This window comes from Tyto alba, unplaced genomic scaffold (assembly GCF_018691265.1).
Source record: "Tyto alba isolate M040663 unplaced genomic scaffold, T.alba_DEE_v4.0 Super-Scaffold_44, whole genome shotgun sequence".
Taxonomy (NCBI): Eukaryota; Metazoa; Chordata; class Aves; order Strigiformes; family Tytonidae; genus Tyto; species Tyto alba.
Genome location: NW_024881320.1, coordinates 9268029 through 9292668, shown reverse-complemented (window position 1 = coordinate 9292668; position 24640 = coordinate 9268029). Strand labels below are relative to the sequence as shown.

Below are 24640 nucleotides of genomic sequence, written 5' to 3'. Positions count from 1 at the left end.
CCTTCAGGTCCTTTAATTTTCATAAAAATTCCATATGCAGAAAGCACAAAGTAACAGACACTAAAGGAATAAAGTATGTTCATTGCATCATTTTGGTCAGTCATAGTGCAGCACCACTACTACAGTATGTCAATCCAACTAATGTATAAACCAACACCAGTAATTAGACTAAACTTCTTTCTTGTGTGTCCTTATCTTAACATGAGTACTCTACTTTTAGGGAGGAAATAACATCAAGGAAGGCACTGAAGAGAAAATATGCTACTTAGAGCACCAACCGTGATATGTGGAAACAAGCAAAGACATCTTTGTAGCATTTCCAAAAGATGTTGATATTAACTATTCTAAACACAGTCCTATTACATCTTAAAATGATTTCCTACTCTGAAAAGTGTCTAAAAATTGCATGGGATTTCATGTTTACTGCTTAACATTGCCAAAGCAAAATTTGCTTAATTTGCAAACCAAAAGACTCGTTCTTACAGGTAACTTAACAAATTCCATCTAGAGTTATGGCAAAACCATTTTTGACATATATACTATTATAATAAGTTTTTCATACATATATATATATATATTATCTTTATCCATAAAATATCCATATAAAATAAATATCTAGAGAAAATGTGCTTCCTTAATAGAAACATCATTGACAGTTTAGAAGACAAGTATCAAGTTACTACTTTTGAGAAAAAACCTGACAGATCTTCTCTTTCAGAGACATTAATTTTGTAATAGAACAAATGGTTTCTTAACTTAAAACTTAAGACCCTGAATCATTTACAAAACAATCATCATGCTCCCCTTGCATCTTGCTTAGTGTGCAAGCTCTACTTGCAATTACTTGCAAAACAGACATTAATGTTATTCCAAGCATAAGGTATTATCAATGCAAACAAGCTTTAACATCCCCCTCAAATTACATTTACTATAGCATAAAAATAAAAATAATCACTGTACAGTGAAGGACCTTAATTCAACCAGTGAGGACGGATGCACCAAATAAGTCTATAACATTTTGGCTCAACATGTAGCTAAAATTAGAAGACTAAGATACATGCTATGTTGCTGGATAGCTGCAAGGACAAAGGTAGGGCTGAGAAAAGCATTTTACACAGCATGGCTAGTTTTCCTAGTCAGCATGCAAAGTAATTCCAGAGAACAGGAGTGTCTGAGTGGTCTGCTACCAGCATGCAGTGTACTGAATAACTGCTGTGGATCTAAGGCTCTCCCACTCACCCATTCCTAACCCAAGGGCTCATCAGATATATACTGCAAGCTTGGGTAGCAATAGGCCATTCCCTGAAAAATCTCACACTACTGTAAAATATGTTAGTGAAAAGAACGAATCCACTTGCAACCCACTGCCTTCATACTCTCAAGAGACCTTCAGCAACATGGTGACCAAAAGCAGGATGAACTCTGCCCAATAAATACTTACTGTTAGTCTGCAACACACAAATTAGACCAAAAGCAGTACTGCAGGCACAGTCATATGTATTTCATTTATAAAGAATCACAACCAAATATTTTCTACTCTTCCTTTTTTATTGAAAACTGCTTGCTGGTTTTTTGTTTGTTTGTTTGTTTGTTTTTTTGGGGGGGAAGGGGAGGGGTTTGAATCAAGTTAGAGCAGTATGAGGTCACAATATCAAGGGTATGTCAAGATACAGGGGCTTGCAAAAGTGAAGCTCCTGTGATTTCTGCATGAAAAAGAAGTGCTGCAGTCTCCCAAAACATAAAAGTCCTTTACACCACCTATTTAAGAAAATACCCCACAAGGTACCAGAAGAAAACTAAAGGCCACTGCTATTGTAAAATTAATCAGGATAAATTTTCTCATTTGCACCAGGTAACGGAATTCTTCTCTTTGTAATGATTATCTTGAGTGCCTCTTTAATTTCCTTTTCAATTTTTTTTGGCAGAAACACTTACAGATGCACATCACAGAGAACACATAAAAACCTTACAGATGCAAGACACAGAGAACACATAAAAGAGAGAAAAACATGCATTCCGAAGTGCAACCATATATCTTTAAACAATCTATCTGCCAATTTTAAATTAAATACATGAAGACCTTACAACAAGGAATAAAAAACAAGTGGAAATCAAATAGCATTCATTGGTCCAAACCAGTTCTATTCTAGCCTTGTTTTGATTTGTTTTATTCTGTAGTATTTGAGAATATAAAATGCACCTGCATGTTGAACATATTCTGTGACAATACTACACAGAATAATTGCAGCCTAGTGACCTTAACTTGACTCATCTGTTTGGAATTAAGTTGCATTAACTGCATTCTGCTGAGGAATATCTCCATGACCAATAGAATTAAATGGCAGTTTAATGAGTTATCAGTCTCAAACAGCTTTTTGAGCAGTGACAACCAACTGAACAGATTCATGAACTTCTAGCTAGGCCCCAGATCAACATTACAATCTTGGGTTGCTTGGTCACATACCCTCCACAGTATAACTGGGTGTGTCAAAACAAAAGGGGGAAAAAACCCACAACTCTTCTTACCTGTTGCTTAAAATCTGAGGGAATAAATTACTGAGATTTGGGAGGTTTAGGGCTGTGACATTGGAAGTGGCTGACAACAGTGCTGGAATTGGAGCTGGGAGAAAGATTAAAAACACTTATGAAAAATGTGGCAAAGTAAGAATAGAAGGCTACTACCTGGAGTTGTAACTGCCAAAAAGAAGTATGACAATGGAGCTTGATAACACTCCAATTACTGGATTCTTTAACTCTTGAGTCCCATATCTTTCTCCTTCAAGTTCCAGCCCTTCCCAGCAGTTCTTCCTGACCTCACAATCCATGAATAAGACACAGTTTCAGTCTTGCACCCTGTCATCCATTCATCACTCTGCTAAGTCCCTTTGCTGGCTCTGTTTCTCAATTTACGCATCGCAAAATTCTGTACGTGTTTAACAGAGCAGCAATTTATAAATAGCTTTTATTATACAAGGCAGGCTTGATGCTCAAACAGGAGGTCAGAGATACTCGCACTTAATTCTTAAACTTTTCCATTCTGCTGTTCCTCCCAATTTCTCACAACTAGCTATCTTCAAAGAAGAATGTTAATATTGATTTGTAATTACCTTTTCTCTTTGATGAGCCCACTTCGTTAATAGTGGGCAATAACTTCTTTTCATATGTGAAATATTAGAAAAATTAAGAGACCAGGCAGTTATCCCCCCACTGAGTCATAAATCAGCCACAGTTCTACTACTTGGTAAGTCCAAGGCACAGATTCCCATGGCAACATACGGATTCTTTGTTATACTATCATTTTCCTCAGATATATATTCTGGAATTGGAGAACCAGCTGTAAACAACAAAGCAAATATGCTTCAGTGGTATATTGAACTGAAGCAGGGCCATTGAAATAGCAAGCAATGCGAAGGATCAGGGTATAGATTTCACATCTAGAAATCAGTACTCTGTACTCGTATATGACAGCGTTCTTGCATCCATCTATTACGGCTTCTTGCCAAAGTCAATTTAAGCCTACCACTTTCTGCACACCTGAGAAGAATAAAGAAAATGCTTGAAGAGCTATGGAGCTGTCATTGAGGAGAATGGCAAATGCGGCACTCAGCTGGAAATGGTGGCTCCAAAAGAGGTGAACTTTACTTATTTGTAGGGGAAGAGAGGCTGCACAGCTTCAAGGAGCTACAGGGCTACACAAGCTAGTAATTCCCTTTTCCTTGGTTGGTGTAATGCACTGATGGAATACCCTGAAATAGCTGAATAATGGTGGAAACAAAGAGTCCACAGCGGGAAAGAAGTTGTATGTTTTCATGCCTCACCTTGAAAAAATCCTTTTAGCAATCCTTAACAGTAACAACCTCTTCCTCTCCTGGCCTGGTTCATTCCCTGACTGACCAGTTCTTTGTGCAGTTATTGCTATACTAGATAGAAGTTTTCCCCACAGCACAACAAACTGTCACTATGCTTTACAAAACTAATCCAAAACTGAGGTTCTATAGTGAAATTATCATATAAGTAAATTGTAGGGAAAGCTGATGAAAAAATGCAAGAACTCAAAACACTTCCTACTGAATTACCACTTTCAGTGGTACCTAAAAATATTAAAGAAAATTATTATTGCTGAGCACCCTGAGACCAGTTTGCTAAGACACCCACTGATACTAATACTTGACCCTGCATTTAAGTATTTAAATCTTTTGAAGGTTCACAGCCCACCCATCCCCCCCTGAGGTATAATCTGACACACAGCCAAGAGGGAAGGCTGTTTGGAGCTCTAATAGCACATAAACCCATTTGCAATTGCTCTTTTAATTTGTCCTCTACAAATCAGTCAAGGACCCAAGCTCTTGAAGAAATACTGCTAAATTGGACTCTGGTACTATCACAATTGCTCAGTAGCAAGGCTGTAGATGGAAATAATTCCCAAGAACTAAGAAAATTCAGAGCACCCCAGTAAAAAGACTGATTAAGAGAAGTGGAGATAAATGTGAAGGGAGCCTCAGTTTTTTGTGCTCAGGATGTCTTGAGCCTGTCTCCTCCCTGGGCTAGCTGGTGGGGAGAACTGCTAATGCTCCACAAATGCCTCAGGCCCCATCCTCTGCTGCACTGCCTTTGATTTGCATATTCTTCTCTTCAGTGTGTGCATCAAGAATGTCACTGCGGAGTAAAGCAGAGAGATGGAATCAAAGGAGTGTTTTCAACACTGCAGGTCATGTGGGGAAGTAGCAGGAGAGGCAGCTGTTGTGAGCAAGTTCTGCCAAAACTCAATTTCTCTTCTTCAACAGAGATGAGGAAAAGAGAAGGGTGGGAGGGACAACAAGGTCAGGCATCATCAGGTTCCATTAAAGTTCTCACTAATGTTCTTATTTCAGAGTCAGTAGTCTATTGCTTTGAAAAGAAGCTATTTGTGCGCTTTGTTTTGGTGGAAGTCAGGATGATTCTAGCCATCAGAGGAACCACATCCTGAAGGCATCTCCAAATCAAATATAGAGGAGCAAAACACAAATTATTTTTTTAGGACGAAGTTTGAGACATTTAAATATATAATGCATCATGGTTGTGACAGTAAAGGACTGGGCTTAGCAACTCTTTTCTCAACAATTCCAAACTGAGGATATCTATTTTAGAGTGCAGATGTGCAGCTCTTTTCCATCAAGAGGTCACACATTCAAAAAAGGCACACAGAGTAATATTATTATACAGTCCTACACTACTTCAAAGCTTTGTCCCCATTTCAGTGTGATAGGCAGTACACAGTGAACAAGCTAATGCATCTGTAGTTCACTGCACTTAGCAGGCTTTTGAAAATGCTTCATAAGGTCTTCATCTACCAGGAGCACAAACCTTTAAACATTCAAATTTCCTCTTAGTGAGTTTTTATTCTTTTAGGACATGTTAAAGATTCATGCATTTCTTACTGGTCTGTTCTACTCACTGATACTGCATTCAGTAGAATAAATATTTGTAACTACCCAGCAACACCTTCCGTAAAGCAGAGCATCTCAAACACTTGACAAGTATCAATTAAGCTTTGTTATGTAGAAGTATTATTTTTCTCATTTTGTAGATCATGCCATTTAATTTCTTAAAGAGGTGGAATAGTCTAGGAGAGTTTGTCCAAAATAGAATTAAGATGGACCTGTTGCAGTTTCTGTATCCAGAAATCTCTGTGCACCTGATAAGGGTAAGCCTTATAACCATGTACATGGTACTTATTAATTTGTAAATGTCTCTCTCCCTTTTAGAGAAATACCTTATACATATGAGAGAATCTCATTAGAAACACTACACCATAACTGATAAAAAACGAGGGAGATGGTGTCCAAAATGTAGGTTCCAATAGGCAAGAAAAGCAATAGCTGAGATTAATTCCTTCCTTAAATCCCATGACTTGAACAGAATGCAAAGTACAGCAATTATATTCAAATATGATGAATGCCATAATTATGACTTCAGAGATAAGTGGAAATATTTTGAGAAGCAGTAGTTCAACTAAAGCCATATTTAAAATAGGGAGTGCTAGACTTTATCTGCAATAAAACAGTCATAAGGGATTAACAATACTTGTATTTTTAATTGTTTGTGTCTAACATATGCTGGTTTGGGATTAAAGAAATAAAACCTCCTGTCTAACACACTACCATTAATAACTGCTACTATAAAGACCTGAAACTCTGGATCAAGTAGGAACTAATGCCCAAGTGTTTTAAGGGACACTTCATTTTTCCCCAAAGACCTGTAAAGCTGTGGTCTTCAATACTTGTGGTAAATATCAGTGATTAATATTGACTTCAAAAATAACAGAGAACGAGCAATGAATCCTTTCCAGGCAATATAATTTCCTCTGGGGTTACTGGAAGAAGGAATTTAAACATTTATTCCACAAGTTTAAAAACAATCAGGAGAAAAAAAATTCAGTTATTACAGACAAAGTCTGATGGGAAGACTGATCATCTCTAAATGAAAGGCCTTCCTTATACAATTTTCTTCTTAAAGATACAGAAAATTATGGCAGGAGAGTGATACTTTATCTTCACAAGTTACAGGGGCAGAAAGCCACAAGATGCTGCGGTTATTTTCAGCTAATGTGGTATTTCTGAAGGTGAGATTAACAACAGGTATTTCTGATTTAATTTGCTTTTTTCTAAAATCACTTCACTGCACACTAATACAGAACTTCATGACAGCCATAACTCAAAGGCTGTTCATAAATACTAGGAGAAAATTCCAAGACCAATATAATCTGCCACTTTAAGCAGGGAGGACAGTATTTTCAGTAATCTTTACCAAGTATTTCTATTAAAAAAAAAAAAAAAGAAGAAAAAGATAAAAAACCTCATTCCAAAAAGTTTAGGATATTGTAGCTGGCTTGCAATTCTCTGTGTTTGGAACTGTCAGAGATGGTAATTCTGTTTAAGCCAAAGCAAAAACTAATCACATTTATCTTTCTGCCAGTATGCAGACTTTGATTTCAAACTATGCCCCATAGGGGGTATACTGAAATTTGTGACAAGGAATAAAGCTTAGAAAGATGGAGCAGAAGATGGAATTAATGTGAAGAGAGAAAAATGTATACACAGATTTGTCATACAGCTCTTAGAAGGAGAGAATAAGCAGAAGTTTGAGAGAAGAAAGGACAGTCAGAAGTTGGACAAGAAAATCATGTAAATGACCAAGCGAAGAAATGTCAAGGACTTTACAAGAGATCAGAAAGAGAAAGATACAAAGTATAGGCACAACAAATTATACAACTGAGAGGACAGTTTGCATTACAGAACTAAAAATGAAGTACTATCAGAAAGCAAAGAGCACCTGGGTGTTAGAAGAAAAGACAAAAGCACAATGTTACACAACTACAACAAAGACACCCAAATGTATAAGCCCACACAAAATCCCAAAGATCCTAATTAGAGAGAACAGGGCTGACCTATAGCCCTATTTTATTTCATATATTCAGCCAACAAATGGCAGAGAACTCCAGCAGCTAGAATTGACAGTGACATTTTAAGTCAATGAGAATCTATTTTACTCATCCTCCCACAACACAAATGAATAGTAGTGCTAATGAAATTCCACTCCTATTATAAATTGACAAATACAACCCTGCATTTATCCCTCCCAGCCAAATTTGCCTTTTAACAAACTCAAGCTATTCTGAAATACCCTGTGGTCACAATATGACAATACAAAATGCCACTGTCTCCTGCACTGCCCTTCTTCCAATTAACTTCACTGTAGTGGCCCAAGATAATTTTTTTTCTACTGTATTTTACACCTACAGTGTTGGATGAATCATATTAAAATTTACAATTTTAGTCACATGCTTTAATACAGTCTGGTTATTTATTTCACATTTGATCAAATGTCTCTAACTGAAGACAGGCTCCTAATTCATTACACCAAAATAACTTCCTTTAAAAAAATGTAAACAATCCACATGCACAGGTTTCCAGTGCTGTCTTCTCCAAAAAAAACAAGGAATTACTTTATATGCAGAAATAAAAATTATTTCTTGGATTTTGGACCAAGATGCAAAATGTGATCTGTGCACATTATTATTCAGAAAAATGAAAGAAAATATTCTTATTTCTTTCTTTTTAAATGAGTTTCCTCAGAAAGACTATTTAACCTTTCCCTATTTAATATTTACCAAGCAGAAAAGAAAAAAAGAAGAAGATAATACTGTTCTGCTCTGAGCTGTCCTCACAAGTCCGGCAGGGTGTGATCAGCTCTCAACATCACACACTAAATGCACCAGGTAATTCAGTAATGCCCTCTCCTCTACTTACCTTATGCAGAAAAAAGGAATGCAAGACATTTCATACTTAAACTGAGCTGTAAGGTGGTCAATTAGCCATTAGGATGTGTGAACAGTTCTTTGGCACATGTGTCTGCTTGACAAATCCCATGTGAGTGAAGACTTTTTTCCCACTATCTCTAGTTCGTATGTAACACTTTTCTTCCATCCCTAAAAAAACATACACTCTGTTGAGTACAGTCAGTAATTTGGTCAGCCTGAAAGTTGGCTAATATGACACATTTACTAGCAAGCTCTCCCAAATTTGAGAATTCACCTTAGTATCTGCTGGGATTAAAGACAAGACATAAATACAGCATGTCAGTTTCAAAATCCAACCTGTTTTCTTTATTTAGCTCCTCTCAACATAGCTTTAATACAAACTGAAAATAAACAGCTTTTCTAGCCATTTTGTAAGTCCAGACGTGTACTAATGCATCCCTTGCTTCCACTATCATCCAACCACACACTTGAAAAAACAGTCTTATAAATGTCTTTCTAGAGTTTGCCTTCACCTGAAATCAAGTATCAATGCACATAAAATGTCTTCTCCCACTCTTGACTTAAATACTGCTTTCCTCAGGGACGAACCAAGCTTTCAATACTTAAGAACTGGATCTGGATCCAAGTTATCTCATCTAGTGCCTGTCAAACTGATTATCCTGCAACTCTGATGGAACTGAAAACCTGACTTTCTATCATACCACAGTAAATAATAGCAACTCTTCACTATATAGAAGTTATACAGTCATGGAAATAGTATGAAAACTTCAACCTCAAATACAAAGCTAGCATCCGATTCTGATCTTATGTAAGCTTTAACAAGTAAAAATTGCTTTCACAAAGTTATCTTCAATTAAATGTGTCCTACTCCTACTGTGCCAAGATGGCATGACTAGTTCTGAATTCCAAATAGCTAAGATTGCCACAAAAAAGCTACAGAAGCTTTACATTAACTACAGACTCATTAGCAAAGACCATCCTTATATGTGCTTAGTACTGTAACACAGGTGTATTTACTGCAATACAACAGTTTCAAGGCCAAAAAAAGAAATGCATACCACAGAAAATAATGTTAGAAACATACAACAGACATCTTAGTCAAAGTTTACAACTTTCAATTACATGTAGTGGGTATTATAGCATATTATTCTGATACTCCTATCTTTCAGAAGGTCTGGACTCTCCAGTTTCTGTTAAATAGATCACATGTAACTACTACTAGTCCATGTATTTTCTGAAAATGATTTCTGAAGATAATAGCAAAAGAACAATAGCACTTATTATAGCATTTACTATAAGCAGTTAATTCAAGATCCGTAAATCAAAACAAGTTAAGTTTTGTGATAATGATATTATAGATAGCTTTGCCTGTAGTTGTCTTTGTAAAAGCTCCTTGTTTCTTCTAAATCACTGCCAAAAGAGTAAAATTTCAGTGGAGAGATTAAGGACTAACAAGTGAGGGCAACACCACCCTTCCCATCATGTTTCTAAGATGAAAAGATTCCCAGAACACTCAGCACTCTGGAAAGTGTTTTTTCCTTTCTCTATCTTGACTGCATGCACTCGCATGATAGCGTCACAGAAAAGGAAGTAGTTTTGGTCAAATATTATCCACTGCTATCACATACACCAAATAAAACAGAACTTAACAACCAGACAGCAGTAATTCTGCTCCCTTGAACTAATTGAAAAGCTTAGGAATCAAACTCTTTGGTCCCTGAAAATTAAGGAAGTATTGGCATGGAAAGAGATGAAAACTTACAGCAAAAAGTAATTTTATCCTTTGTTAAACAGTAGCAACTTTTTGTTCCTCCAAAGTAGCCATACACTTTTTCCGCTATTACTGCTGCAACCTAACACTAAATGTGGACTATGTCCCCTCACAAAAACACTCTACAAATACCTATGACCTTCTCTACATAGAGAAGGCAGTGAATTTGTTTCCCCCCCCACAACGTTCTTAACCCCCAAAAAAGCACAAGCTGGCCTTCTCAATTTTCAAAAGTATCCTTATCTTTACCTCTCACAGAAGAATGGAAAGTCCAGTGAACAGTCAAAGACTGTAAATTCACATCCTAGTTTATTTCATAGTAACTTTGCCATATAGACAGAGCTATACATATTTCTTTCCCTTTATCATGATTGTCTTTACTTAGGAAAATATGCTTTGTCCTCATGCTCTTTGCAGGAGAGTTACACATGACCACAGAACTACCTAGAAACAGTTTATAAGTTTAATGTTTTGGCACTACCTCCTTCAGGATCTACTTTACACTCACAGGTAAGTCCTAGAAGAGTAACTGCAATGACAACAGGGGGAGAAACAAGAAGGAATACATGCAGCTATGAGTCTCAGCTTTACAAAGTAAAATCATTTCCTAATCTGCCTCAATATACAGTTCAAACATACTGACATCACACAGATGAGAAATCATCTTCCCATGATCATCTACTCCTCTGGCTCTAGACGGCACAATTTTCTTTCCCATTTTATTTCTTTGATGCAGTTGAGGACCATTACTGCTGGTAAGTATTTTGAACAGGAAAATATCAGTCTCCAATACTTAAAAAGTTATTATCTATCCACTTTCTTTCCTATAGAAGTTATTGCTCATGTTATTTTGAAACAATTAAGGCTTTTTTTTTAATACACAACTATGTAAGAAGGTTCAGTGATAATGCTACAGCACAGAGATGGAACACCTGAGAGGTCCAAGAGCAGTTAGGCATCCATAAAGAAGCTGAACTTGCAAGTTTTGGCACAGCAACATCCATTATGTCGCAGATCTTAAATAGGATTTTTAGAGACCTTCAGCCTCAGTGATTGAGAGAGAGACCTCAGCCAGCCAAAGACAGAAATAAGTCAGTGGATGAGTTGTAAGTACATTTCCACCTGCTGGCAAAAAATGTTTACACAGCAGTAGAATGCTTTTACAGTGGTTTAAGTCTGGAATAAAGCCAGTAAATCAGTGGAATTTTTCTTAAGTAAAAAATGAACACAATTCAGCATTTATCCTACAATGTCACTGCTACACAAAGATTATTATAGAAAGTCTGCTTTTGATAAGGCTGCATACCTCCAGATCTGGGGCCCTATTATTAGTATAACTGATGTAGATTTATTTTTTCTTGATTAACAACTGAGTGCTACCAACACACATGGCAGTTTCCCCAAACTATAAGTAATAAGCTCAAATTACTAAACACAGAAACATGTTACGATGATGTTAATCAGGTCCAATGCTCAGCAAAATAAGTATTTTTCAGTTGACGTTTATTTGAAATTAAAAGGTGTTCTAAGGCAGGACTCGAAGGAATGAACTAGTATTCACCACATATCACTGTATTGCTACACCATGAAATCAACTGTTCTCATTTCTTCAGAACCGATAGTAGCAATGCATGATAAAGTCAATACTACAGTTGGAAGAAGCCCTTTCCAAAGCACTACAGCTATGTCAAAGAAGCCTCCATTGTCTGTAAAGAGAGGACGAATTAATCACTGTTCTCCTTTGCATCAACAAGTAGAATATTTCCAAGTACAGCCACCACGCTCTCAACCTCACTCGGGGATTTTTCTGCACTGTACACTCCAGGCTTTCATCTGATACCACTTTTAACACTTCACATTCATAAGCCATTACCAGTGGGTTTTATCAAGTATATTCCCTGCAAGTTCAACGTTCAAGTCCCAAACAGTAATGAGCTAAACATCTCATGGAACAGGAAAAACTAAGTCATCTTTACTGCAGGACTGTTCAAGAGGCACGAAGAGACTAGTTTACTAGATAGCAAACACTAACACTCGACGCTCCTTTCACAGAACTTTAGCTGAAATGTTGAAATCTCTGCTTTCTCTCCCTTCTGACCCTGATGACATGTGTGACAAGGCTGTTTTCAAACATATTTCCAAACTCAGCTCCATAAAAAAACTTCTTCAAAGATATACTACTGCATTAACACATGCTGGAAAGCATCTAGCCTTTGTGCTGCCCCCTGTATCTATAAATATCCAGAAAGTGACATGCAACTACTGAACCAAATCCAACCTTCCTCTAGGAATGCTGAAAATTTTATCTTTATCACCAAATAGAGTGTTACATCTTTGTGCCAAAATAACATCCTATACATGTATATAGTAAAACTTGAAAAAATATCAGCAGATATTTTCATAAATACATAGTGCCAGGAGAATGAATTCTCAAAACAAGAAGTGCCACGATCCATTACAACATTATGAATTCAATCTTCTGTCATGCAGCTCATTGAGGTAACTAGCGATTCTCATTCTCCACAGGTATCTTAAGGAGAAAAAACACTTCATGAAAGCAAAAGAATTACCATACAATAGGCTACAATTTAATTAGAAGAATAAACATGCTGAAGATAGTGTCAACGGAAAAATATGCTAATTATCATTTTAATGAGATAAATATCCCCTCACATCCCCAATCAAAAATGCCTGAGATCCATCTTGGCAATGTTAGGGTAGCTGTTGCAAGAAACAAAGTCTCCCTTTCTACTGATGTGGGCGATGTGAAAGCTGCAACAATTACTGGAATTCCAGTCAGGAAAGAGAGGAGGAACAAGCAATGCTTTTGGTTTCCGAGACATATCAGGGCATATTTCCCTTCTGTTTCTGAATGCACTGTTTCAGCGAAACAATCCCTGCCAGAACTCTCATGGGACAGTGCATCTCCAAAATTGTTAAGGCGGAACCCTCCAGATGTAGGGAAAATTCAGTTTTAAATCTGAAAGGCAAAGATGATTGTTTTATTAGCTTAATGCTCTTGACATTACTATGTAGATATTCTAAGTCCTATTTCAAAATGTAACAAAGTCACCGGATTTTGGACTGGAAGACCCTTTATTTAAGATGTACAAGGAAAAAAGACTAGCAAAATTGTTATTGACAATTTTCAACACATTTCAACTGCACAGTTGGCAAGTCAGTTTTGGACGACTTGTTCCATGCACATCCCTGTTGAAGCCAATAGCACTGATTTACACAACATATAATATAACTTTAAGGAAATAAAAAAAAAACCATACAGGAAAAAAAAAAACAGCATTGTTTAATCAATGCTTACCATAAAGCTTTTTCTAAAGCATAATGTAGAAGTTTACAATGGAAGAATAATACTGGAATTACAAAAAGTAGAGAAAGTAGCAAAAGACAAAATTGCCTGTCTTCTTTTATAAAGTATACTTTTAACACCTGAAGAAAGAAACAACAATTAAAATGTCACCATAGCATGGTGCAGCTGTTGAAAATGGCTGCATTTCAATTGCACCTGCATCCGTTCTGCAATTTAAAGTTAATTGAAGAGGATATGTTTCTGAGGGTGGGTCATACTAAGGAACAGGTATTGTAAGGTATTTCTAAGAAAATGCTTTATATTTACTGTTTAATTCTTTTCATAATCTAAGTTTCCGTTATCTGCTTGGAAGGGGCTTTGATGGACCTAAATAAAAGGAGAAAATTTGTCTAACATTTATGCCTTGATTCTATTAGATATTGCTGTAAGAAATGTAAATCCAGAGATCGGGTCTTAAAATTTTATTCACTGTAGTTTTAATAGACCGTGCCAATAGTATTCCAGTATTGCCAGAGATGTCTCCAAGAACACTGAATGAATACTAAGAAGGCCTATGATGACTCTTGCTATGGAAGTACAGATTAAATCCTAAACTTTTAATCTCCCAATTTGATCCACATGGCGAAATTCAGTATGGTTTCAGGGAATATGCCAGCAAAGATATCACAGAGGAGTTATATTGTATGTTTAACCAGAACGGAAACGTTCACAGTTAGATCTTAATAATCAGAAGTTACATGTTTGTTTTCAATGCTAATGTGTTCAAAGATATACAGCTCCTTTTGATAGGTGTACATTAGCATGTTTCTAGATTCATATACTGTCTACAGATTATCAATCTTTTGTGCCCAGAAAAGCACACAAATTTTGAATATTAATGCATTTCAGATGAAGCGAGTTTTCTCTGAGCCATGAAGTAGAAAGCAAGAAAGCACATACTTAACTATCATACAGACTTCAGCCACGCGAAAGTCCGCTTTTAAGGCCAACCTTATCCAGGCAATTCAGTGAAATTCTACTTCAGACAGATAAATACTTTTGCAGGACATTTTGCTAATAAGCAGGTTATGTGTCATGTCAAGTAACTGATTAACTACACCCTACTAAAAAAAGCCTGCCTGTTCTGATTATCAGTATTCCAGTAGTTCAGATGCTCACTCAAGTGAATTGTAATTTAGTAAACCCTACCTGATCAAATCATAAGATCTTATTCGTAGTAATACAACCCATCTTCTGTTCGTGCATATGTAGCTGCATAAACAGTGAACAGGAGGAGAGAAAAGCGCCACAGCCTGCTGCCTGTTGTGCCACTGCTGCAGAGTACCAGGCTTGCTCCTGTTACTGTCACCATCCTTAGGAGGAGACCTAAGCTTGTAGGGCTGCAACTTCCAACATCATGGTGACTTGCAACCCAGGCCTCGTGCAGCTTAATGGAAGGGGTTCAGCTCTTCAGCGGCCGGGACCACATGACCATCAATAAACCATGCCAACTCGTAAACAGCACCAAGACAAATTCCCCACTCTTTCAAACAAATGGCTATTTTTAATTAGGAATTATAAAGTGATCCCAAATGAGATGATCAGAATACATGAAATTAAATCCATGCGTATTGTATATAAGAATCCAACATTCCTTTTTAAATCACACTAGAATTGTGTGGATAATAATGAAGGCAAAATTTGGACTGATCAGCAATTCTGGAAGGCTTGTATGATCATTAACTGAAGATAATCACATAGAGGTAAATTCTCAGACATGTAACATGGACTAAGTCATCAGACTTAGTTTGTAAACCATGTCATGCAGAGACAATAATAAAAGTTCCACTTCAAGATAAATAAACTTGGTGTCAGATAAACCAGATAAAAATAATTTCTAAGAGCTACACATGAAAAATCACTAATTAACATCTACATATAATATATACTACATGGAACTAAAATTCCTTTCTAAAATTGTTTAGCTCAGACTTGTTTATGCTGCAAGTGTTTATAAATCGAAATGTTATCCTTGGGTTATTTGAGTATTTGGGTCACATTTTGCAATTCCTGAATGTGACAAAGAATCTGACATGCCCAAGACTTAACTGTATCATAAACTTAACTATAGACAACTTTTTTTAAAAAAATAGCTTACTTGCAAGAAATATCAAGCATATTAAGTAGAAGTTTGATTAATCTAGAGCAATCCATCAATTAAACAAGACTAATTCATCGTTCTTGATTGTTCCAGAAAAGATGGTAGAAACCCCAAATAAGCAGACATTAATCTATGAGCAATGAATTAGAAGAAAAAAAAAAAGTTTATATCACAAAAACTATATGTTCTGGATGGCTCAGGTGTGAAATCTGGCAGCCTGGAAGATGTTTCAAATCAAGTCAACTCCTTTATGCACATTACAATCAAAACTGACCATTTAAATCACACAAACACAGTTCTGTCTATTTAGTATCAATTTCTGAAAAGGCACTTATTTTTAATGTTTCACAAATAATTTCTGGGCAACAACTGCCTAGAAGCTTTTATGCCAAATTCATTTGTAATATCACCTTCCTAGACACTGGGGGGGGGGGGGGGAGGGGGGGGGGAGGAAATTCTTAAATTCTAAATGAAAGTTACTGCATAGCAAATACAGTATCTTACTTTTTTAAATGTTCAACTTTGATTAAAAAATTAATCTTTTTCTTACATGACATCCACGAAAATGCCATTAATAATATTATATTAAGCTTTTATTAAGACTAGAGAATTAATACACAGTTTTGAAAACTTTACATCTATTAATGAACTAGCACGTTTTCTCGCTAATCTAGATTCTCTGTTTAGATGACCAGTAATACATGTGGCTGTAGAATTTAGGCCATGTCTACTGTTACTCCAATAAGCATTCATCCTGCAGTTCTTCTTGCCTTATGAGAAGGCATTCTGTCAGTTTAGACTTACTCCTGCATACAATATAATAAAACACATTGGATGATACAAGCAAAATAATTATAGATAACCAATTTTTATGGTGAAATGATTTTCAGAGCTGTAGATATTAAAAAAAAAAAATCAATATGATGACATAACAGAAATGGTTAAAACTTCTTTCTCCTACTTAGGAAATATCTTTCTTTTGTAATCAAGTAGTACAATAGTTACTTACTTTTCATGTAATCCTAGTTACAGCAGACTATTATAAACATTTTTTTGAAAGAAGAGGAAAAGTCTTCACATTCAGACAGTATAATGTTACTCCCACTGAAAGCCACAGAAATTCTACTGCTGACCTCAGTGGGAGTAAGAGCAATTTCAAATGGCTCCAACTTTTCAGATTTTCCACCAAGACCTCTATTGCGAAAAAATGAAATTCTATTTTATCATTAAAAGCCACAAACCAATAACCAATCAAAATAAACCTAAAACTGTTTTTTAAGTGAGAAGTCTCAGCCAATGAATTGCACTTGTAAAGGAACGAACCAGCATTCTTCAGGGCTGATGAGCAATAAATTGAAAGCACCATCATTCTAAAAATGTATGGCACTCCTGATTAAGGGTGACATACTCTTTAAAATGAGTACAGAGCATACCTCACTTCTGAAACAAGCAAATCAGTCTTAGTCATGAGCTCTGTAAAAAATATCTTTGGTAATGATAGCACCATTACTACTGTTCCTTCAGCACGGAAGAAGCAGGAACATTTTCAAAGTTGTACATTACTTTACTTTATACCTATGCTGCAGAAAAATAATAGGTTGCTCATGTATCCACAATCTCATTTGATTCCCTACCACTTTTTTCCTAATTTTGAACAAGTAGCAAGGCTGTTTGGTAAGAGAAAACTCCTTCTAGTTCCTGTCACCTTACTCCTTTTCACCCCTACAATTATTTTCCTCTGCTCTAAATACTACAAGTTTCACCTCAGGATGACTGTTACAGTGAAAAATCTAAGAAATCTCCCACCTCTTCTATAGTGTTTAGGATATTAAGAAACAGTAACTTTCAGTTTTGCTCATACTGTGTAAACAGTACTCTCATCTTTCATCCAGAATTCTACTTTCCCTAAAGCAAAATCAGAGTCTACTGAAATAAGTTAAACTAGAAAATTAAGGCTTTTAAAAATTCAAATTATTCAATCAATTTTATTCATTTAGCAAGTAGAGCTGTCTTCTGGTTTTAGTCATTTAAAAGACCAACTTTTTAAAATTATGTACCTTTATCCCAAAGTAGATGGCTTTTCTTTATGTAAGAAAACTTCTGCCAGTACAGTTATCTCAATAATTACTTCCCAAGTCATTGGAAGTCATATGAATTGATAAATTGCTTGGTCTTTGACCATGCTGACTGTACTGTTCTGACAAGGGTCCTTCACTTAAAATCAGTAAGTTAGCAGAAGGGTCAAACACTGCAGGGAGTCATACATCCCATCATACAAGTAGATAACCACTGAATTTATATGTGTTACATTCATGTGACAGATTCCTGCACAGAGAGCTCAGGGAACAACCTCAAATGAAGTCTGATGGCACAACTGAACACAAAACAGTTGCTGAGAGCAGGCAGTTAGGAAGTGGGATGCCAGTTCACCTCTTATCTAAAAGCAGAACAAAACATTTTGAAAATGTCCATTTACAAAGTTTTGGAAGCTTGATTATTAGTTAATTATACGCAGTTAATTATTCTACATTTTGATTTTACAGATTTTTGTTTTCATATGATGGTTTGCTATTCCAAGTAGACTAATTCAAACTCTTGCATATTTTAGCCATACTCAGTTCAATAGTCCTACTGTTTGAGAAAAAGACCACTAAAGACTATTACCATAAAATGAATTTAGTCTTTCATCACTTTCTTGTTGGCTAAAGAATGACAATTGTAAGACTGTCTGGAACAGTAAATAGCAAGAAGGATTAAACTAGCAACAATTTTGCCTTCTAGATTTCATAGACGTAAACATGTATTTAATATACAAAAGAAAAATATATGTAAGAAAATGTTGACAACTCTTACCACCCTCTTTCAGGTGACTTGTTAGGCTCCTTTCCTTGTTCATAAAGCACAAGTCAGTTATGGATATCCCTGAAAAACATAAGAGACAGATGAAACTCTGAATAGAAACACTGTAATGAATCCAACTAATGGCTTGTTGGCCTGAATAATGGGACAACTGTATACAGCTTCACAGCCCGAGCACTTCCCGAAACTACTCTGCTACCCCTAGTTCAAAACAGCTAAGTCAAGACTTCCATCAGCTTCTAGAGTTCCTGCTTCCTGAAATCAAAGTTCATGGTTGAAATTTCTTACCTGGTTTGAATGCTCCAGTAAGCAGACGAGTTTCTACTGAAATCTCTGGATCACAAAGTCCAAAAAATCATTTAAGCGTACAGTAACAAGATGCAAAATATCCAAAATGTTTCTCTTTGTTATCATTTTGCTTAAATACATTTTTTCTAGATCATATGCTTGGTTTCAGTGACCCAACACTTGTTACATACATACAAGAATATTTTCCACAGAAAACATACATCCTTGATGTTACAAGGAAACTGGAGAATTTTTCAAATCAAGTTAATAATACAACGTGTTAATTCCCTAGGAATGCAAACACTGTCTTGGACTACATTTTGCCAAGTCCTGATCAACTGTTCCTTGCGTTTATTTTATCTCCGCAAATCACAAATTTCCAACTGTTTTACCTGTCTTTGTTTCCAAACTAGAAAAACATCTGATTCCATATGTACACTGCAAGCTGGAAGTTGTACCTTCATCTAATGTAGAATACTAAGAGTTAGCAGCATTACGGTTACAAGACTGAAGAGGATAAATTTTACTATGACCTTAAAATCTAAAAAACTTTAGATCCCCGATTCCTCAACAGAATTTCTAAAGTTAAACAAAAAAAAAAAAAAAGGAAGCAAGATAATTGAGTGGTAGTACCATAGAACTCTTGATTACCACTACATGTTGGGCAAGCCACAGAGGAATACATATATGCCCAAGTGTAGCTGTACCACTACAATGCAAAGCACCGCTGGCCATTGATCCTTCTACTGATGGCTAGATGGGATTTGTAGGACAGTCACACTGACATGTAGGGCATCTCCTAACAGCAGTGATTTAAGTAGTCAATATCACAAATATCTAGCGTTTCGTTGGTTTGGTTTTTTTACACTCCACAATGAAGAATGCTCACGCACAAGGCCCAACCTGAACCCACTAACATCAGTAAAATATGACTAACACTCACTCATAAAAGATGTATGTGCACTCAGTTGGAAAATCAGCTTTTTGTATCAGAAAAACTGATTATTTTTTTTTTTTAGGAGACCTAAAAAATATGAACAAAAGCTATCTGCAGACAGCTTTTGTGAAGGAAAACTGGAGGTTTTTTCCCCCCATTCTTATAAGCCAGTCAGAATTTGGCTGCTTACAAAACCCATTCTCCATGTGTGCCTTCATCTTCCATGGTCGTTTTCATGTTTCATTTCATAATTTACCAGTTATAAGGCAACACTATGTCTTAATACAGCAATTCCAGTGACTTTAGGATGACACTTGATGAAAATTTATTTAATTAGTAAACAGGATGCTTTATTTATCTTCAACTCTAATGAGCAAATGCTTTTAAGTACTGCAGAACAAAGGAGAAACCTCATCACAATCATAAAACATACTAGCAGAAGAGCACGTACACGGAAATTCAGTTTGTCACAAAATAAAATTTCATTAAAGGGGTCATGTTGTTCCAGAAGCAGCAGTGAGGGAGATGGTAGAATCATAAGAAACGTGTTGAATCAGTACAAATCCAACCTCAGCCAAGAACTTTCCTCAGAAGTTTCATTTTTGCCATTGCTTGCCCTATTAAAACTTTTTTCCAAAAGATAAAATAAACACACAATTTCCCCTAACCAAAAAGAAATGCAAACAGTGATAACAATCAGAAATGGTATTAAACAGACAGTGGGGTAATATTACAGATTTTAAAATTCCACTAATAGCTTGATTAAGTCTTAAAACATTGCAAAAGATCCTAAACTGACCCTTCCAAATTTTTAAAATAAGTATGGTAATTCTGTATGAGCCATTTTAAAACCTTCTACTCTTTAAAAAAAAGTAGAAAATTATGGCCTATTTAAAAAAAAAAAAAATCACCATTAAGAATCTCACTAATTAGGAAAATCAAAGGCTGAATGGCAAGCTGTTTTAATTTATGTCTTCACTTTAAATCAGGATGTCACTTGAGATACAAATCTGGGTACTCTGCTACCTATACATGTCTGTAGCACCCAGGAAGATTTCAGTAAGAAATTATAATTATCTATAACCTCCATTGATGTATGTTACAACTTTCTCTCTTTTTTGAGCAACACAGCTCAAAAAGTACATTCCACATTCTGGTAATTTTCCCTTGATCAAAACCTAACCACTATTCGCTATCTGACTCATGGTAAGAGAAATTCAAGCATATCATACATGCACTGTAAAAAGATCAGACGAGCAATTCTTGATGAGAACAATAACCTGCTATTAAAACATATCCCTAAGTTTTTACAATACCATGCTCTTAAAATTACAAGGGATGTGGATGTAATGTGATTTTGGATATCTTTATACAGTACAGCTGAGCAAAACATTAAGTATGTCAAGCAGTAAAGAACACGATTTGCAGTCTTCACTTATAACCTTGTTTAAAAAGTTTAGCCTGCCAAACTCCAGGTCTCAGGAGGTCTGAATTTCTCAGAAATCAAGCCAACATTGAAACTACAGAAGTACTACAAGCAGAGTTGTATTTTCAACTTGCCAAATAAGTATCATGGCTTAACACATAACACTAAGGAGAGAAAAAATGATGGAAAAAGACCACTAGACTTAGTGCTGTATCATGAGCTTGAACAAACTTCTTTCTGCCAGAGCAGTTACCAAGAACTAATGAATACAGACTCTAAATAACTGCAGTAAGGACTATCTTAGTAAGTCTCTTAAAAATATTCAAACAACCCAACATATTAACAGTTCCAAACATAGTAAAGGGTGGGTGAAAGTCTCTTAAAGAACAGCTCTAAGGATAATGCAGGCAATTCCATTTGGAACCTTATGTTGAACCAACGCTGGCTGACAAGGGCTTGACCTTTTATTGATGCTGAAAATGATGACTTGGTTCAAAAATTGTTTCATTTTGCTACCACAGATTCAACAGCTCAGGCCTTGTCCCCATGAGATGAGTAAAACATGCTCATTAGGTAACCTAGTTCCAGAGAGGCAGGATTTTAAACAAAGGCTAAGCACCTTTATTTTAATATTACAAATATGTCCTCAAGGTACTTTAATGCAGACCAGCTGTAAAGGTGAAAACCAAGCACAGGTGTCCAGTCCCACAACTGTGCCACAGTACCACATTCTCAACAGGAGAGTTATGGGTAACATTAAATATGTCAACAAAAAGCAGTGAGCACAGAGCAGAAATACAGCTCAATAGACCATCACAGCAATTCTGAGGCTTTTCAAAAATGTGCATAAATAAAAGGAAATCATTTTTGCTTTGTTTACCCAGTCTAACAGGCAAGACAATTATGAATTATTTTAGCAACTTCTTTCAGCTTGTCCAAAATATTTACTGCTCATTGTTTTCATCTTCCTAGTTACAGACACGCCAATGTCAGACAATATCTGTTACACTCAATTTGGATTTACTATTCATACCATCTGTCTTAAGTCTAACCGATAAAGTACTACTGAACAAAAAAAGGGGATGAGAGGAAGATGGGAATCGGAATACCACAAAGATAAGCAGGCAGCTATTTCTTACTCTCAATGCAATAAGAAGAACTCTAGAGTCCAGAATGTTCCAGCTGAGCTAACGATGGCTTCCTGCTGCTGTTACTAACATGGTATTGTAGAAAAGTAATTGCAAATATTACTCACAAATTACCAAACAGAAACAAACAAGGTAATGGAAGAAATCTGTATCTACTGGCAAAGACAGAACTCATTGGAAGATTACATTCAGTATGCTTTGAAGCCAGCTGTATAAAGTGACAGTGGAAGCTTTTAAATTTAAAATAAATAATTTTAAAAGGTTTATTTACTAAAGACAGAAGTTTGACCTTCATTGTTAATTTAAATAGATACAACAAAGTTGGCTTAAAAACCTAAACAAAATGAAATTTCATAAATGCAGCTGCTAATGGTATGCTCAGAACTGCAGCCACATCCCAGCCTGACCCACAGCTCTGTCCATCCAGCTCTCCCTTTACACCCCTTGCCCATGCTGGGAGATTCACTGATGGGTTACACTCACTGGTGAGAAACATAAGGGGAGATTGCTTTGTATCCCCAAAACTCCTTTCTGGTCTTTCTGCCCTTTGCACCATCAGGATCCTTACAACATTGCTGCTTCTTGTACAAGACAGATTAATTTGAAGGACACTCAATTATTAACCATCTTGTTTTCACAGAATCACAGAATGGTTGAGGTTAGAAGGGACCACTGTATATCATCTGATACTATTCCCCTGCTCAGCTTTGAGTCAATTATAAGCAGGTTGCTCAGGACGTTTTCCAGTCAGGTTTTGAACACCTCCAGGAATGTAATCTCCACAACCTCTCTGGGCAACCTGCTCCAGTGTTTAGTTCACCCTTACAGTAAATTTTTTTCTCAGTTTTTGATTGAAATAAGACTTTTCCACCTTGTACCTCTCAGTATATTAGGCTGTGCTGCCTGCTGTAGCATTCTTGATCAGTGGGAGCTGCTTAAATCAATGTGCTCTGAAAATGACAATGAGATGTATAACCATGTAATTTACTGAACATGCCTGCATGCATTAGTAATGACACAGTCTGGCCTCTGGGTCCAATAATGCAGAGAGCTGGATTCCTTCATCTTCCAATGACTGCTCTAAATTCCCTAGTCACACAAGGACATACAAAACAGGCATACATGTTTTACTCCCAGATATTACACCTATTTTAAACCAGTTGGTTTTTGTCTTGTTGTTTGTTGTACATACCCAATAAGATTATTTCAATTTCATAGCATCAAAAACATTTTAAATAATTAGTTTCTCACAAAAAAAAAAATCTACTATTAACATTCCTTACCTCCAAAAATACATCCAAGCAGTTATTCTGAGGTGGAACTGGGAGAAATCTGTATAAACTCAATGCTACTGAGATTTTATCAGAAATCAGTCACTTGATTTCATGTGAAATTACAAGAATGCATAAGCCTATTTTTTTGTTCATTATTACAAAAGTCTCAAACGACATTTGCTCTAAGAAAGACAATGTTAACAGGCAGTGAAATGTCAAAGGTTGTCCAAGGAGAAGTCAATTCTGTTCATGATTCTCCTCTTAAAACACGTAAGTAGTAATTCAGGTGTATTCAATCGAACTACACTTGGGTGAAGAAGAGATAAATTTATATTGGGCAGTTAATCAGTAACACTAAAATTGTGTAGTTGTTATATTTGTGCATAATTCCTTTCTCATTTTATATTCTCTAGAAGAAAATGCCTTGAGAGATTTCTTTTCTCCATTAGAATTCTCAAACTTGCTGTAAATATTTTACATCTGTGCAGCTACTATAGTCACTAAATTATCAATCTTATACTCTAAAATAAATCTATATCAGGTCTCCTCCACCTCTTCACTACAGCTATTTTCATTCTGGACTCTCCACATACTGTGTGCACCTGTAATCTGTATCTATATTGTATTAGTAGGATCCTCCTAATTAGATTTAATTTCTTCAAGTGAGAAAAAAGTGATATGTTAAGCCTGCCAGTTCTTTGAAGAATGTCCTAGAAGGTCAAATGGTGCGTATATAAGGGCTTTGTGACCTGTTTGACACAAGTAAGATAAAGTTGGTCAACGTTTCAGATGCCTTCAGTAATGAAAAGCAAAGTAACTGGTATTGATTCCATTCACATCAATCTCAAAGTGGTAAACAAAATGATTATATTCTCTGCATAGCAGCCTCATGGGTACAAGCAGATATACTTAACAGATCTACAGACAGTAGAAAACTCATTTAAATCAGACACTACGAGAAATTCTAGTTTTCTTAATTCCTAGCTACTATGCAGACTGTAAAACTTCCAACATCTCTATATCACTTAACCTTTTGAATCTAACCAAAGTCAAAAACTCTCCAAAGATTGGGACTTTTCCTATAGATTTCAGCTCCAAAGTTTCTTTGAACTTCTGAACCAATAGTTCTGTTCTTTAACCGAGATACCTATATAACTGTTTTTGAAGCTT

At 36.0% G+C, this 24640-nt stretch overlaps 1 protein-coding gene across 10 annotated transcripts in view; it reads right to left on the bottom strand.

Annotated features, from left to right (window-relative positions):
- ARVCF (ARVCF delta catenin family member) overlaps positions 1-24640 on the bottom strand; it is a 292172-nt gene that overhangs the window by 251370 nt on the left and 16162 nt on the right. For all 10 annotated transcript variants that reach the window (XR_006166734.1, XM_042805460.1, XM_042805468.1 and 7 more), the window contains one exon: positions 18392-18460. The gene's annotated coding sequence lies outside the window, so the exon portion shown is untranslated. The remainder of the gene's footprint in view (positions 1-18391; positions 18461-24640) is intronic.